Source organism: Salvelinus sp. IW2-2015, linkage group LG4q.1:29 (assembly GCF_002910315.2).
Source record: "Salvelinus sp. IW2-2015 linkage group LG4q.1:29, ASM291031v2, whole genome shotgun sequence".
In the NCBI taxonomy this organism is placed as follows: Eukaryota; Metazoa; Chordata; class Actinopteri; order Salmoniformes; family Salmonidae; genus Salvelinus; species Salvelinus sp. IW2-2015.
Genome location: NC_036842.1, coordinates 79037505 through 79051693, shown reverse-complemented (window position 1 = coordinate 79051693; position 14189 = coordinate 79037505). Strand labels below are relative to the sequence as shown.

Sequence of the window (14189 nt, the reverse complement as noted above, 5' to 3'; positions counted from 1 at the left end):
AAGGCTAACTGTTCTTAGTGTTTTGTCTAGTGATTGATAAACTCACAAACGCTTGGATTGCTTTCGCTGTAAAGCATATTTTCAAAATCTGACACGATAGGTGGATTAACAACAAGCTAAGCTGTGTTTTGGTATATTTCACTTGTGATTTCATGATTATAAATATTTTTAGTATTTCATCTGAATTTGGCGCTCTGCAATTTAGCGGTTGTTGTTGATAAATGATCCCGGTAACGGGATCCGTGCGTCAAGAAGTTAAACTTCTTGAATTCAACCATTATTGACTTCAAATACATATTTAGATTTGTGAACAGCCATCCACAACAACCACAATCAGTATGCCACAAATAGCTAAATGAGAGAGCAGCAGTGTGATTCACATCAATGCACAATGTAAATATCAATAATAAGTGATATCCATATCGCCGTAGACTACATCACTGCTGTAATCCTTACCTCCAAGAGTTTATTCAAGTTGGATAATCTTTGGATGCTGACAGCAGTTGCAGCATTGGAAGACATAGCTTGGACTAGTCTACAAAAGCTTTTCCCGCGATCCATCAAACACATTTGTGACTCATTTCAGGAAACTAGCCAAATGTCGCAGGTCACTACATCACAGGAGAGTCATTTAAATGTAAACTTAAAAAAAAAATCTAAATCCATTTTTTGACAGAAATACCTTTTGGAACATGTGAACTTTCATATACCTTAATAACAAACGTGTGAGCCATTTGTAAATACGAATACAATTGTTAAATTATGAGCCAGGTTGGTTAACTTCTTTGTGGTAGGGGGCAGTATTTTCACGTCCGGATGAAAAGCGTGCCCAGAGTAAACTGCCTGCTACTCAGGCCCAGATCCTAGGATATGCATAATTATTAGTAGATTTGGATAGAAAACACTCTGACGTTTCTAAAACTGTTTGAATGATGTCTGTGAGTATAACAAAACTCATATGGCAGGCAAAAACCTGAGAAAGAATCCAACCAGGAAGTGGGAAATCTGAGGTTTGTAGGTTTTCAACTCTTTGCTTATCCAAGATACACTGGAAATGGGGTCATGTTGCACTTCCTAAGGCTTCCACTAGATGTCAACAGTCTATAGAACCTTGTTTGATGCTTCTACTGTGAGGTGGGGCCGAATGAGAGGGGAATGAGTCAGAGGTCTGGCAGAATGCTTTGAGCTCATGACGCTCATTCACGTGAGAGCGAGCTCTGTTCCATTTACTTTTCTGAAGACAAAGGAATTCTCCGGTTGGAACATTATTGAAGATTTATGTTAAAAACATAAACAAAAACATAAACGATTGATTCTATACATCGTTTGACATGTTTCTGACATGTTTCTACGGACTGAACTTTTTGGACTTTTCGTCCATACTTTCCGCTGGACTTGCACGCGCATCGTGAGTTTAGATTGTGTACTGAACGCGTGAACAACAAGGAGGAATTTGGACATAAATGATGGACATTATCGAACAAAATAAACATTTATTGTGGAACTGGGAGTCCTGGGAGTTCATTCTCATGAAGATCATCAAAGGTAAGTGAATATTTATAAAGCTATTTCTGACTTCTGTTGACTCCAACATGGCGGATATCTCTTTGGGTTGATTTGTCGTTTTAGCACCGTACTCAGATTATTGCATGGTTTGCTTTTTCCGTAAAGTTTTTTTTAAATCTGACACAGCGGTTGCATTAAGGAGAAGTGGATCTAAAATTCAATGTGTAACACATGTATTTTCATCAACATTTATGATGACTATTTCTGTAAATTGATGTAGCTCTCTGCAAAATCTCTGGATGTTTTGGAACTACTGAACATAACGCGCCAATGTAAACTGAGATTTTTGGATATAAATATGAACTTTACCGAACAAAACATACATGTATTGTGTAACATGAAGTCCTATGAGTGTCATCTGATGAAGATCATCAAAGGTTAGTGATTCATTTTATCTATATTTCTGCTTTTTGTGACTCCTGTCTTTGGCTGGAAAAATGGCTGTGTTTTTCTGTGAATAGGCACTCACCTAACATAATCGTTTGGTTTGCTTTCGTCGTAAAGCCTATTTGAAATCGGACNTTTGCTTTCGTCGTAAAGCCTATTTGAAATCGGACACCGTGGCTGGATTTACAACAAGTGTATCTTTAAAATTGTGTAAAATACATGTATGTTTGAGGAATTTTAATTATGGGATTTCTGTTGTTTTGAATTTGGCGCCCTGCAGTTTCACTGGCTGTTGACGAGGTGAGACGCTACCGTCCCACATACCCTAGAGAGGTTGACTTCTTATGGCTGAAGTCCCGGTAACGGGACCGATATGACAACAGCCAGTCGAAGTGCAGGGCGCCAAATTCAAAAAACAGAAATCTCATAATTAAAATTCCTCAGACATTCATGTGTCTTATATCATTTTAAAGGAAATCTTGTTGTTAATCCCCCCAAAGTGTCCGATTTCAAATAGGCTTTTCAGCGAAAGCACTACAAACGATTATGTTAGGTCACCACAAAACCACAATAAGCATAGCCATTTTTTCCAGCTAAATATAGCTTCACAAAAACCAGAATAGAGATCAAATGAATCACTAACCTTCGATTATTTTCATCAGATGACACTCATAGGACTTCATGTTACACAATACATGCATGTTTTGTTTGATAAAATTAATATTTATATAAAAAAATCTGAGTTTACATTGAGGCGACTAGATTCACTAAATGCAAAAACATCAAGTGACTTTGCATAGCCCATCGTTTCAACAGAAATACTCATCATAAATATAGATGATAATACAAGTTATACACATTGATTTATAGATATACCTCTCCTTAATGCAACCGCTGTGTCAGATTTAAAAAAAACTTTACGGAAAAAGAAATGGACACTATAATCTGAGACGGCGCTCAAAAGTAGCATACCACAGCTGCAAAGATGGCGTCACCATAAACACAAAAATACATGATAAATATTCCATTACCTTTGATGATCTACATCAGAAAGCACACCAGGAATCCCAGGTCCACAACAAATGTTTGTTTTGTTCGGAAAAAATCTGTTATTTATGTCCAATTGTTAGCGCGTTTGGTAAACATGTCCAAACGCTAATTCTGGTCAGCTTTATATCGGACAAAAACTTCAAAATGTGATATTACCGGTCGAAGAAACATTTCAAACTAAGTACTGAATCAATCATTAGTATGTTTTTAACATATAGCTTCAATAAAGTTCCAAGCGGAGTATTCGTTCTTGTCTGCGTAAGCAATGGAACATAGGTGACTTCCATGAATAAAAAGCATGATCAGAAAATGGCTGCTTGATGGACACCTGACTGATTCTGCTATCATTCTCTCCCACAACATCATAGAAGTCTCATTGGAATTTCTATTGATGGTTGACATCTAGTGGAACCCCTAGGCAGTGCAACATCATTCATAACTCAAGTGGATTTCTTAAGGGACTCTGGTGAATACATACAGGCTCAGATTTCTGACTTCCTGTTTTGATTTCAACTCAGGATTTTGCCTGCCAATATGAGTTTTGTTAATCTCACAGACATAATTCAAACAGTTTTAGAAACTGTAGAGTGTTTTCTATCCAATACTACTAATAATATGCAAGTATTAGGAAATATGACTGAGGAGCAGGGCGTTTGATATGGGCACCTTTCATCCAAGCTACTCAATACTGCCCCTTCAGCCATAATTAAGCCACAGAAAAGGACAGCAACCTTCCCACTAGCTTGTCATCATAGTCGTCTCTGATTTATGGTCAGACTCGCTCAGGTGGAACAAACTAAAATTTGAGCTTTTTTTCAATGCTGATTTGAATGTCATTGAGAAAACAGATAGTGTCAAATATTTTTTTTAGACAACATCCTTTCTGAATTTAAAAGTAATCTTCGAAGTAATCATCTAGTTTTTCAAAAGTATCTGTAATTTGATTACAATTCTTTTGATAGTAACATAACGTATTACAGTTATGCTTTTTTTGTAATCCCTTACATGTAACGGATTAAAGCTGATGGGATATTCCTATTTTAACCTTTCTTGGGTACGTGAGACGTTAGCGTCCCACCTCTTCAACAGCCAGTGAAACTGCTGGGCGCCAAATTCAAATACAGAAATACTCATTATAAAAATTCAGAAAACAAAACGTATTTGACATAGGTTTAAAGATTAACTTCTTGTGAATCCAACCACGGTGTCAGATTTTAAAAATGCTTTACGGCGAAAGCATATCTTACGATTATTTGAGAACATAGCCCACAAGACAAATCATTACAAACAGTAACCAGCCAAGTAGAAGAGTTACACAAGTTAGGAATAGAGATAAAATTAATCCCTTACCTTTGATGATCTTCATATGGTTGCACTCAGCAGACATTCATTTACTCAATAAATGTTCCTTTTGTTCGATAATGTCTCTTTATATCCAAAAACCTCAGTTTTGTTTGCGCGTTTTCTTCAGTAATCCACAGGCTCAAACGCAGTCAAAACAGGCAGACGAAAAAATCCAAATTGCATCCGTAAAGTTCATAGAAACATGTCAAACGATGTTAAAATGTAATCCTCAGGTTGTTTTTAGCCTAAATAATCGACAATAACGTCGTCAATTTAAAAGGTAAACAAGAAAGGCACTCTCTCGGTCGCGCGCATGAAAAAGCTCTGTGACACTGTAGGTTCCACTCATTCAGACTGCTCTTACTTCCTAATTTTTCAGAATACAAGCCTGAAACAATTTCTAAAGACTGTTGACATCTAGTGGAAGGCATAGAAACTGCAATTTGAGACCTAAGTCAATGGATACTGTAATGGCATTGAATAGAAAACTACAAAACCAACAAAAAAAACTACTTCCTGAATGGATTTCTCAGGTTTTCGCCTGCCAAATCAGTTCTGTTATACTCAGACACTATTTGAACAGTTTCGGAAACTTTAGAGTGTTTTCTATCCAAATCTACCAGTTATATGCATATCATATCTTCTGGGCCCGAGAAGCAGGCAGTTTAATTTGGGCATGCATTTCATCCAAGATTCCGAATGCTGCCCCCTACCCTAGAGAATAATAGAGGCCGTCAAAACTCTGTTTTCTCACGTAATTGCATAGCATAGCCTATAGAAATGTTGCGCAACAACGGCTTATGGGGAACACTTATTAATTCCATGCATCAATCAGCTATGAGGAGTGGGCTCTTGCTGCGCAAGAGGTGATCTTTTTCCACTCAAACTCTGAATGCCAGGGCTCTCATGAAGTGTTTGATTTTATTTTCGAATGCATTTGCATTGATGACAGAGTGATTAGAGGGACAATAGAGCGCTGAGTACCAGGCCATTTGCGACTGGCCGTAAGCAAGTTTGGTAGGCTACTAATGAAAATCAGCGACTTCAGAGTGCGCTTTTGAGAAGCCTAGTTACCTTGATTCAACAGTCACGTGGCATCTGACTGCAGTCATGACTCGTGACTGCTGGTGTGGCAATCACCATAACAGCCCTAGACTCAACCATTGCCTACATCAGCACCTAGGCATAGGAAGTCATCAAGGGACTGAACTCATGTAACAAACCACCAATCATCTGAGATGATGCATCCAGTTAGAGCTTGTACTGTATACTCACAGCACCGCAGCACTGCCTTGACCTGAAAACATATCTGCCTTCTCTCGCTCTCTCTTGGTACCCCAGCGCCCCTCCTCGTCTCAACCTCCCCCATGGTGTTTCTATCTGCCGGTCTGGCAGCCAACATTTACCCGAAAAGGGTTCTACCTGGAACCAAAAAGGGTTCTTCAAAGGGTCCTCGTACGGTACAGCCAAAGAACCCTTTTAAGTTCTAGATAGCACCTTTTTTCAAAGAGTGTAGATAACACAGGACTGCCTGACTTTTTAATTTCCCTTTCACGACCAATCCAATCCCCAAAGAACATTTCTACCCAGAGAAGATGAAAATTGTACGGGCGGTTCCATTATTGATAGAAGTCCCCAGCAGTCAGAGAAATTAATGCTAATGGTGTCCTAAGCTGGGGCTTTACCCAGATTAATCAGATTTAACAAATGAACATTTATTAAATGGCACAAAGCGATGGCCCTGATCTGAACGGAGTCACAGTCTGAGGAAATAAGCAACATTTCAAAGGAGAATGTGGGAAAAGGAACATGGGCATATGCTCTGTGGCTTCTAGAGGGGCTGACACCTTGTCGCAATGCTACCCTTTTCTGGCTGACAAGTTCATTAATTTTTTGACAGGGCCGCTTGGCACAATTTTCAACGGATTACTAAGACTGCAACGAGGGGAGGAATTGGACATGAAACAGACGTCTGCGGAGGTGACAATGTTATCAACTGAATTCTGGCTTGATGCTAGCAGCAGCAGGACTTTTCCCTCGGTCCTCAGTATCCACACCGCACCTGCTCTGAGACCACTGCACAACTTACTTACTGCAATATTAAAAAACAAGAATCCAAGTGTACAATATGACTGTTCTATCTTTCTAAAGTATTTTTTTAAGTATTTAAAAAGTAAAACACTGTAATACCATAAGCTACCCTTGGTTAGTATAGAGTACATCCAACCCCCCCCCCAAGCCCCAGACTGATGACTTTCTATCACCTCTATAGAATGGAAAGTTCAGGAGGGAAGTGGACCTTCGAGAAGTGTTCAACATGCAGAAGGGATAGGCTCCTCGTAGGCATGAATCACTCTGCATCACGCCACAACAAACACATGTCATCTTTGGGATTCATAGAGTGGATTTATCATGCTAAAACCTTTGACAAGGGAAGAACATAAAATGAGCAGTCTGATTTGTCTCCCCAAGGCAACATGCTTTCTCAAATAGGGTGAAAGATGTTCACTCCCTCACTCACCTGAGGGAATAGGGGGCCACTTTAATCAGGTGACAGAAAGCTGCGATCAATTCTACAACAGTAGAATGACAACCGTAACCTCAGTTGCAACTGAAGCGATAACATTACTACTCCTATTACTTCTACTGTGATGTATTATTAATGATTGACTACCACTAATACTACTAAATGGCATATACTTCCAACACTGATATGTAGGATAGATACTGCATTAGTCAATCTAAAACCAAGTGAACTGTGCGTTCACCAAGCCTTACTACCTGTATCGCCTAAAATTACCTACATATATCCATGATTCAATGTAGCTGTATTATAGGAGAAGATGGTAAAAACATGATGGAAAAATACTATTCGATAGTAGCTTGTATCCAGCATATACAGTGCCTTATTCCACATTTTGTTGAGTTACAGCCTGAATTGAAAATAGATTAAATAGTTTATGTCTCACCAATCTACACACAATACCCCATAATCACAAAGTGTTTTCTAGAAAGTTTGACCAATTTATTGAAAATGAAATACAGAAAAAACGAATTTACACACCTGAATCAATCAATGCATGTTAGAATCATCTTTAGTGATTAGAGTTGTGAGTCTTTCTGGGTAAGTCTCTAAGAGCTTTGCACACCTGGATTGTACAATATTTGCACATTCTTCTTTTTTTATCAGGCTCTGTCAAGTCTTGCCATAGATTTTCAAGCCAACTTAAGTCAAAACTGTAACTAGGCCACTCAGGAACATTCAATGTTGCCTTGGTAAGCAAATCCAGTTTGACCTTGTGTTTTAGGTTATTGTCCTGCTGAAAAGTGAATTTGCATCCCAGTGTGTTGGAAAGAACTAGGATTTTTGCTTAGCTCCATTCCATTTATTTTTATCCTAAAAATCTCCCTAGTCCTTGCCGCTGACAAGCACACACAAAACATGATGCAGCCACCACCATGCTTGAAAATATGAAGAGTGGTACTCACTGATGTGTTGTATTGGATTTGCTCCAAACATAACACTTTGTATTCAGGAAATAAAGTTAACTTTTTTGACACATTTTTTGCAGTTTTACTTTAGTGCCTTATTGCAAACAGGATGAATGTTTTGGAATATTTGTATTCTGTCCCGGCTTCCTTCTTTTCACTGTCATTTATATTATTATTGTGGAGCAACTACAATGTTATTTATCCATCCTCAATTTTCTCCTATCACAGTCAATAAACTCTGAAACTGTTTTAAAGTCACCATTGGCCTCATGGTGAAGTCCCAGGGTGGTTTCCTTCCTCCCCGGCAACTGAGTCAGGAAGGACGCGTATAACTTTGTAGTGACTGGGTGTATTGATACACCATACAAAGTGTCATTAAAAACACGGATATTCAACACATGTTTTCGAACGGATATTCAATGTCTGCTTTTTTTTTTTACCTATCTACCAATAGGTGCGCTTCTTTGCTAGACATTGGAAAACCTCCCTGGTCTTTATGGTTGAATCTGTGTTTGAAATGCACTACTCGACTGAGAGAACTTACAGATAATTGTATGTGTGGGGTACAGAGATGAGGTAGTCATTATTGCACTATTATCGCACACAGAGTGAATCCTTATGATGTGACTCGTTGAGCAAATGTTTACTCTTGAAATTATTTAGGCTTGCCACAACAAAAGGTTGAATACTTCCTGACCCAAGACATTTCAGTTTCTTTTTTTTTTCATTCTTTTTTTTTCATTTGTAAACATTTCTAAAAACATAATTCCACTTTGAGAATATAGGGTGTTGTGTTTAGGCCAGTGACACAACATCTCGATTTAATCCATTTTAAATTCAGGCTGTAAATCAACAAAATGTGGAGAAGTCAAGGGGTGAATACTTTCTGAATGCACTGTAGAGTACCGATTTGATTGTTTTCAGACAAATGGGTGGTTGAAATAAGAAAACACAATTGGTTAAATTCACATGTAAGAGAGTTGTATACTGTATAACATTTGCTTTAAGCATGCAGATATGATAAAACCTCATTTTTGAAGGAGTCAAATTTAATCTAACGTTCATTACTGGCTAGATGCAAGGCCCTGTGTGTGCATGTTCTCTGTGGTCTTCTGTCTTGCTGTCCCTCTGCGAGATCAAAGAGACCACTGTGTGAGAAGGAGGGTGTAGGGTTCAGAGTGTGTGTGTGTGCGTGTGTGCGTGTGTGTGTGTGTGTGTGCGTGTGTGTGTGTGTTTGTTTCCATGTGCTCCTAGTGCCAAGAATGAATGAATGGGTGAGATGAATGGGTGAGATGAATGAATGAATGAATGAATGAATGAATGGAGAACCAATCCATTTCAACCGATACACCATATCCCATACCATGGCACACTGTACATCAGTGCATGGTGATCAATTATCATAACTGGAATATAACCAAAATACCATTGCTTCATGTATGTGTGCTATACACCACACATTATGCTACGTTCGTTTCTAGCCAGCAGACTGCATAGCGGCCTCCATACTCTTGTCATTTCAGCACCACGTTTATGAGGGACAGCTCCCTCAATACCAGTAGTGAGCTCACAGCAACCGCGAGCCAACTACTCAAGCACACATTGGAGCGCAGCGCCTCCGCATTAAAACAGACACTACACTCCATGGATAGGTGGAAATGAAAGTGCATTAGCTACAGCCCTATAGTGTTCTTGCAAACATCATTCTCAAAGACATGGCAGATATGTTAGGCTTTTCACCCGGGCGCATGCGAAGAGCCTTAATAACATAACAGTTTGAAGTCAATTGCACAGCAATGTGCTCTACAAATAGCTATTGGTGGGCCTACTGTGCATATTATAATCAACATAAAATATTTGATATTCTGAATGTTATTTGGCCTTTGGTAGGTGCTGAAATCCAACGGTCCAAATACTGCAAATGGGATGCAACAGACTGCATCACCACTACTCAACATAACAGAGTCAACCATCCTGTCCACACATTTTGATCAGTTTGGGCTATTTGTGGTAGCAGCATCGGCCTCATGATAAAATAAAATGTGTATAGGTTAGTCGAATAAAGGCTGAATCGACAAGCATTTCCTAGAGCGCTCCACCACATACGCACGCACACGAACACACACACACACCGAATGGTCCATTCATCACATCACACAAAATATGCTTTTTTGTCAGATGAAGTCGGATGAAGCTTTTTGTTTAGTCTATGTCGTAATATAATACGGCAAAGTGAGACAGAGCAGCAAAGGAACGCAGATTTTAAATAGCCTACCTCTACCAGATTACCAATATGCTTTAGCTAAAACCGTAATTCAATGTGGGCAAGGTGTTAGTGCCATTTCAAAATCAATTCAACTAAACAAAATTAGCACATATAACTTACTTGTCACCAAAGATGCTGATGTTAGCAGGATAGCTGATTCAAACAACGACAGTTGGCTCTTCAGCTCCTTCCCCTCGAAAACTGCATCGAAAATACATCCGCAATTCTCAAGCGATTTGACAGACTCCGTGGTGATACTTTCACATAACCTTATCCGGTCCCCAGATTGCAAACGATGTAGAATTTAATCCATCAATTAATATCAATCGGTTGAGATTTAGGACTTGCACATTGATAATAGAGTCAAATTATCCATCACCATAATCATATTTTTCAAGAGGCAAATAATACGGAGGCACTGTTGAAACTAATGGTTTGATGCAGAGCGATACCCCGCTGTGAGGTTAACAAGGCAAAATTATATCTATGTCGCTGTCCGGTACCATTTCGTGAATCAGGAGAAATCCGAGCTCTTCCCAGATCCAGCCCTTATATTTTTATTTTCAATAAAAACAAAACCAACCTCTTCAGAGCCAGACAACTAAAGACACCGTCTCACGCAGCCGTGGACCCCCAGATTGATAACATCCTCAAACCTCATCATAATCTACGGCTGAATATCATCAACAGACATATTGAGCAAAAATAAAGAGGTTGATAGTTGTCTTCCCGCTGTCACGCTTTTAGCTGGAACTTTTCTCACGCTTCCCCTTGCTACTCTGCAACCCCACTGGAATCTGATTAGATTTCAACGCACAACCCAGTGCGGATTTCAAGATTCTTACTAATCTTTTCCTCCGTATTGAATGTCGTTGGATGGGGTCCCGGAGTTGATGTAGCCTATGAATTCGTCGGGTAGATTGGACGAAGAATGATACAGTCTTCAGGCTTATCTTTGTCTTCTGATAGATTATTCCATCGATGTTCATAGGCGTCAGTATGTTTGATGTAAGAACCTGCGGCGAGCCAGGTGGAAAATCCAGCAGGTTGTATAACCTAAAAATGCATTAAAGCCTTGTTTCCAGGGTTAACAACGAAATCCCCTTCCTTGGACTCTGACTCTCAAATCTAAGGCAAATGTTATGAGTATGTTTCACAGGATAAGCTATAGCTATAGCTAATATAACGCTATAATATTAGGCCTATTACAGTTCCAAAGGTTTCGTGTCCCGACTTCTCATTGCGTCTTGAGAGCCGTTTGTTCACCAAGCTGCTCCTGTCAGTTTTCCCCCACAGCAATCATCGCATCCTCTCTCTGTTCTCTTGCTCTATACGTGTCAGACAGGACTCTCCAGTACCGTCAATCCACTGATATCTCACAAGAGGGAACGAATATCCACCTAGTGATGATCCTCCGTGCGCGCTCTTCGCCAACTCATATTGCGCGTTGGGATGATGGCCAATAGCTATGACCACAATTTATCAAGCTAAGAATTAGTTTACATCCAACAATCTACAATTTATACATGCAATGCATTTGTGCGCTCTCACATAGATCATATGATACCATGCATGTGCAAGATCGAAGGTCTAGACAATAGATAGTGGACAGTGCGGGGAAGTAGTTTCTCCTCTGTTGCAGAGTGCTGATAGCCTCACACCCAGACCGCACTGGCTTCCTCCCTCACTCAAAACAAGACCATTTGTATATCGCCAGTCAGTGCAGAAGGAATACTCCCTCTAGACTGGCTGAACACCTCTCCTTTGACGCACATTCATGTGTTGCGTCTGCCTTGTTGTGGGTCCCACTATATTTTCCCCACGCACCCTTTCTCACTTTTGATGGGTGAAATACAATTATCCAATTTCCTGCCATCACCTACCCACTGATTGGTCAATTGCATTATCACTTGATGTCATGAGGAGCGATGCGTCTGGGGGTAATATGGATGCGCGTGTGTTTGCCCCCGTGCGTGCACGACTTGAGAATGTGTGTGTGAGTTAGAGAGAGAGAGAAAGATAGGGAGAGAGGTGCGGAGGCCTGTTTCTCAGCGGCTCCCTGCACCAGATGGGACACGACTGCCACCTACCGACCCCCCCCCCCCCCTTCCCCTCTATGACACCATCAGAGCCACAGGCTACTGGAGCAGCCGGGCAGAACACGGTGCTTTTCTCATCAACTTACGTTTCACAACGGGTCCATTTTCTTATAGTCTATGCTGTGCATTATGCACACAGACACAACTCAAGATCACACCCATTGCAGCCAACATAATTCAGCGTGAGTTTCAACAAAACTTACACACTCCCATCGAGCAATATCTGTAGCACCTGACCAGATACAATTAAATAGCCAGTCCATAGTTATTTTTGGCCTCAGTGCGCCTACAGTTCAATTCACATTGGGATGCGCAATTGCGACGTCACCAGAGCAGCGCAGATGGCATTAACGGTTCTCAAAATGTGACTGTTTGGAAACATTCAGTGAATGGGCGACTCAGGCACACAACTATGAGAAGCACCAGCGCTTTTGTCGAGTTGAATGTAACTCGAAATTACGCACATCATCATCAGGCAGTGAAAGAGGCCAATGCGTGGTACTATCGCTAATTGCTGTGTCAGGGGTAATTTCTCAATACTAGAACAGAATTAGAGTCAATACAGTGCAGAGTACACAGTATGTACATATAATTGTCTAACATGTTATCACAATTATGATAAAAATATGTATTTAAATCTAAGCTACTGGTAACACTGAAAGTAGTGTAGTTCAGCTGGGATTTCTTTATATCTTTGGATAAAATATGCATTTGCTATGGTCCCAGACATGGGTACTTATCACTTGACTGTAGCCCACCAAACTACCTCTGCTGCACATACTACTTATGATGGTATTCTCAGTGGCTACAAGAAGCAGCAGTGAATGACATGACATATACAAAATATACATATACTGTTAAAACTGGACAAGATGGATAGAACTATTTGCTGATGGGGAGGGAGGAGACATTCCACTTGCAGTGGTTGCAGTCCCTTTTTTTTTACGTTGATACTGTAGATGTGAGAACACATTATTATGCCAGACCAAGGATCTGTCCAGCTGTCAACGTCTCATCACATCTCAACAGTGAAGGTGTTGCATCATCTATCAGTCTTCATAAATGTCAACATACCTGTCTGTCAGTTGTTGGCCACTCATCACTAAAAGTGCACTGCCATTATCCTGCATTCCTCACCTATGATTGAGCAATTTTAATTGTTTGACATTAAAGGGTCTCTCTCTCTGTCTCTGTCACTCTCTCTGTCTCTGTCACTCTCTCTGTTTGTCAGTCACACTCTCTGTCTGTCTGTCAGTCTCTCTCTCTCTGTCAGTCACTCTTTCTCTCTCTGTCAGTCACGCTCCCTCTCTCTGTCAGTCACGGTCTTTCTCTGTCAGTCTCTTTCTCTCACTATCTCAACCCGCCACACACACACACACACACACACACAAATTCAAATTCATTTTTCTCAGACTGACCATGCAAATGTAACCTATTACAATTGCAAACAGCCACAAACAGCCACTTTCCACCTAGGCAGAGTCGTAACCTTTTCTAATAATCTCTCCCTCACCTCTGCACAGTAGATTCATGCTGTTCACATGTATTGTTTAGTTCACTGTCATTGAGCACTCTGCAATAATAGCAGCCATGTTATGACAGCCATGCCTAATGGTTTGGATTTAAGGCTTTCATTTGACCACTTTCTTGTGAATCTGGTGACCACTCCTTTTTTACTTAAAACCCTGTTTGCTCTGTGGGGGCCATCACAAGCGGTCATATTAACTCCCATTTTATTTGGATTAATGTGCCTTTTGGGGAAACTGAATGAATGTTGATTGATACATCCCACTGTTACCGTCAAAAACATCAACCTGTTCTCTGGTTAGTATCATCTGAGTATACAGCTTTATTTAGTCTGAAATTGGTGTCTTTATTTAAAGTTAATTTTTTTTGTTTTGAGAAGGAACTTAATTTAGCTGTAATTATTCTACAATATATTGATTCATTTCACGTCTTAACCCTTAATACATGGTCAACAGAGC

The 14189-nt window shown here is 40.0% G+C and overlaps 1 protein-coding gene across 1 annotated transcript in view; it reads right to left on the bottom strand.

The window, feature by feature from the left end:
* Positions 1-11831, bottom strand: part of LOC111962587 (leucine-rich repeat-containing protein 4C-like) — a 102234-nt gene extending 90403 nt beyond the window's left edge. The window contains exon 1 of the mRNA XM_023985760.2: positions 10226-11831. The gene's annotated coding sequence lies outside the window, so the exon portion shown is untranslated. The remainder of the gene's footprint in view (positions 1-10225) is intronic.
* Positions 11832-14189: the final 2358 nt, after the last annotated feature.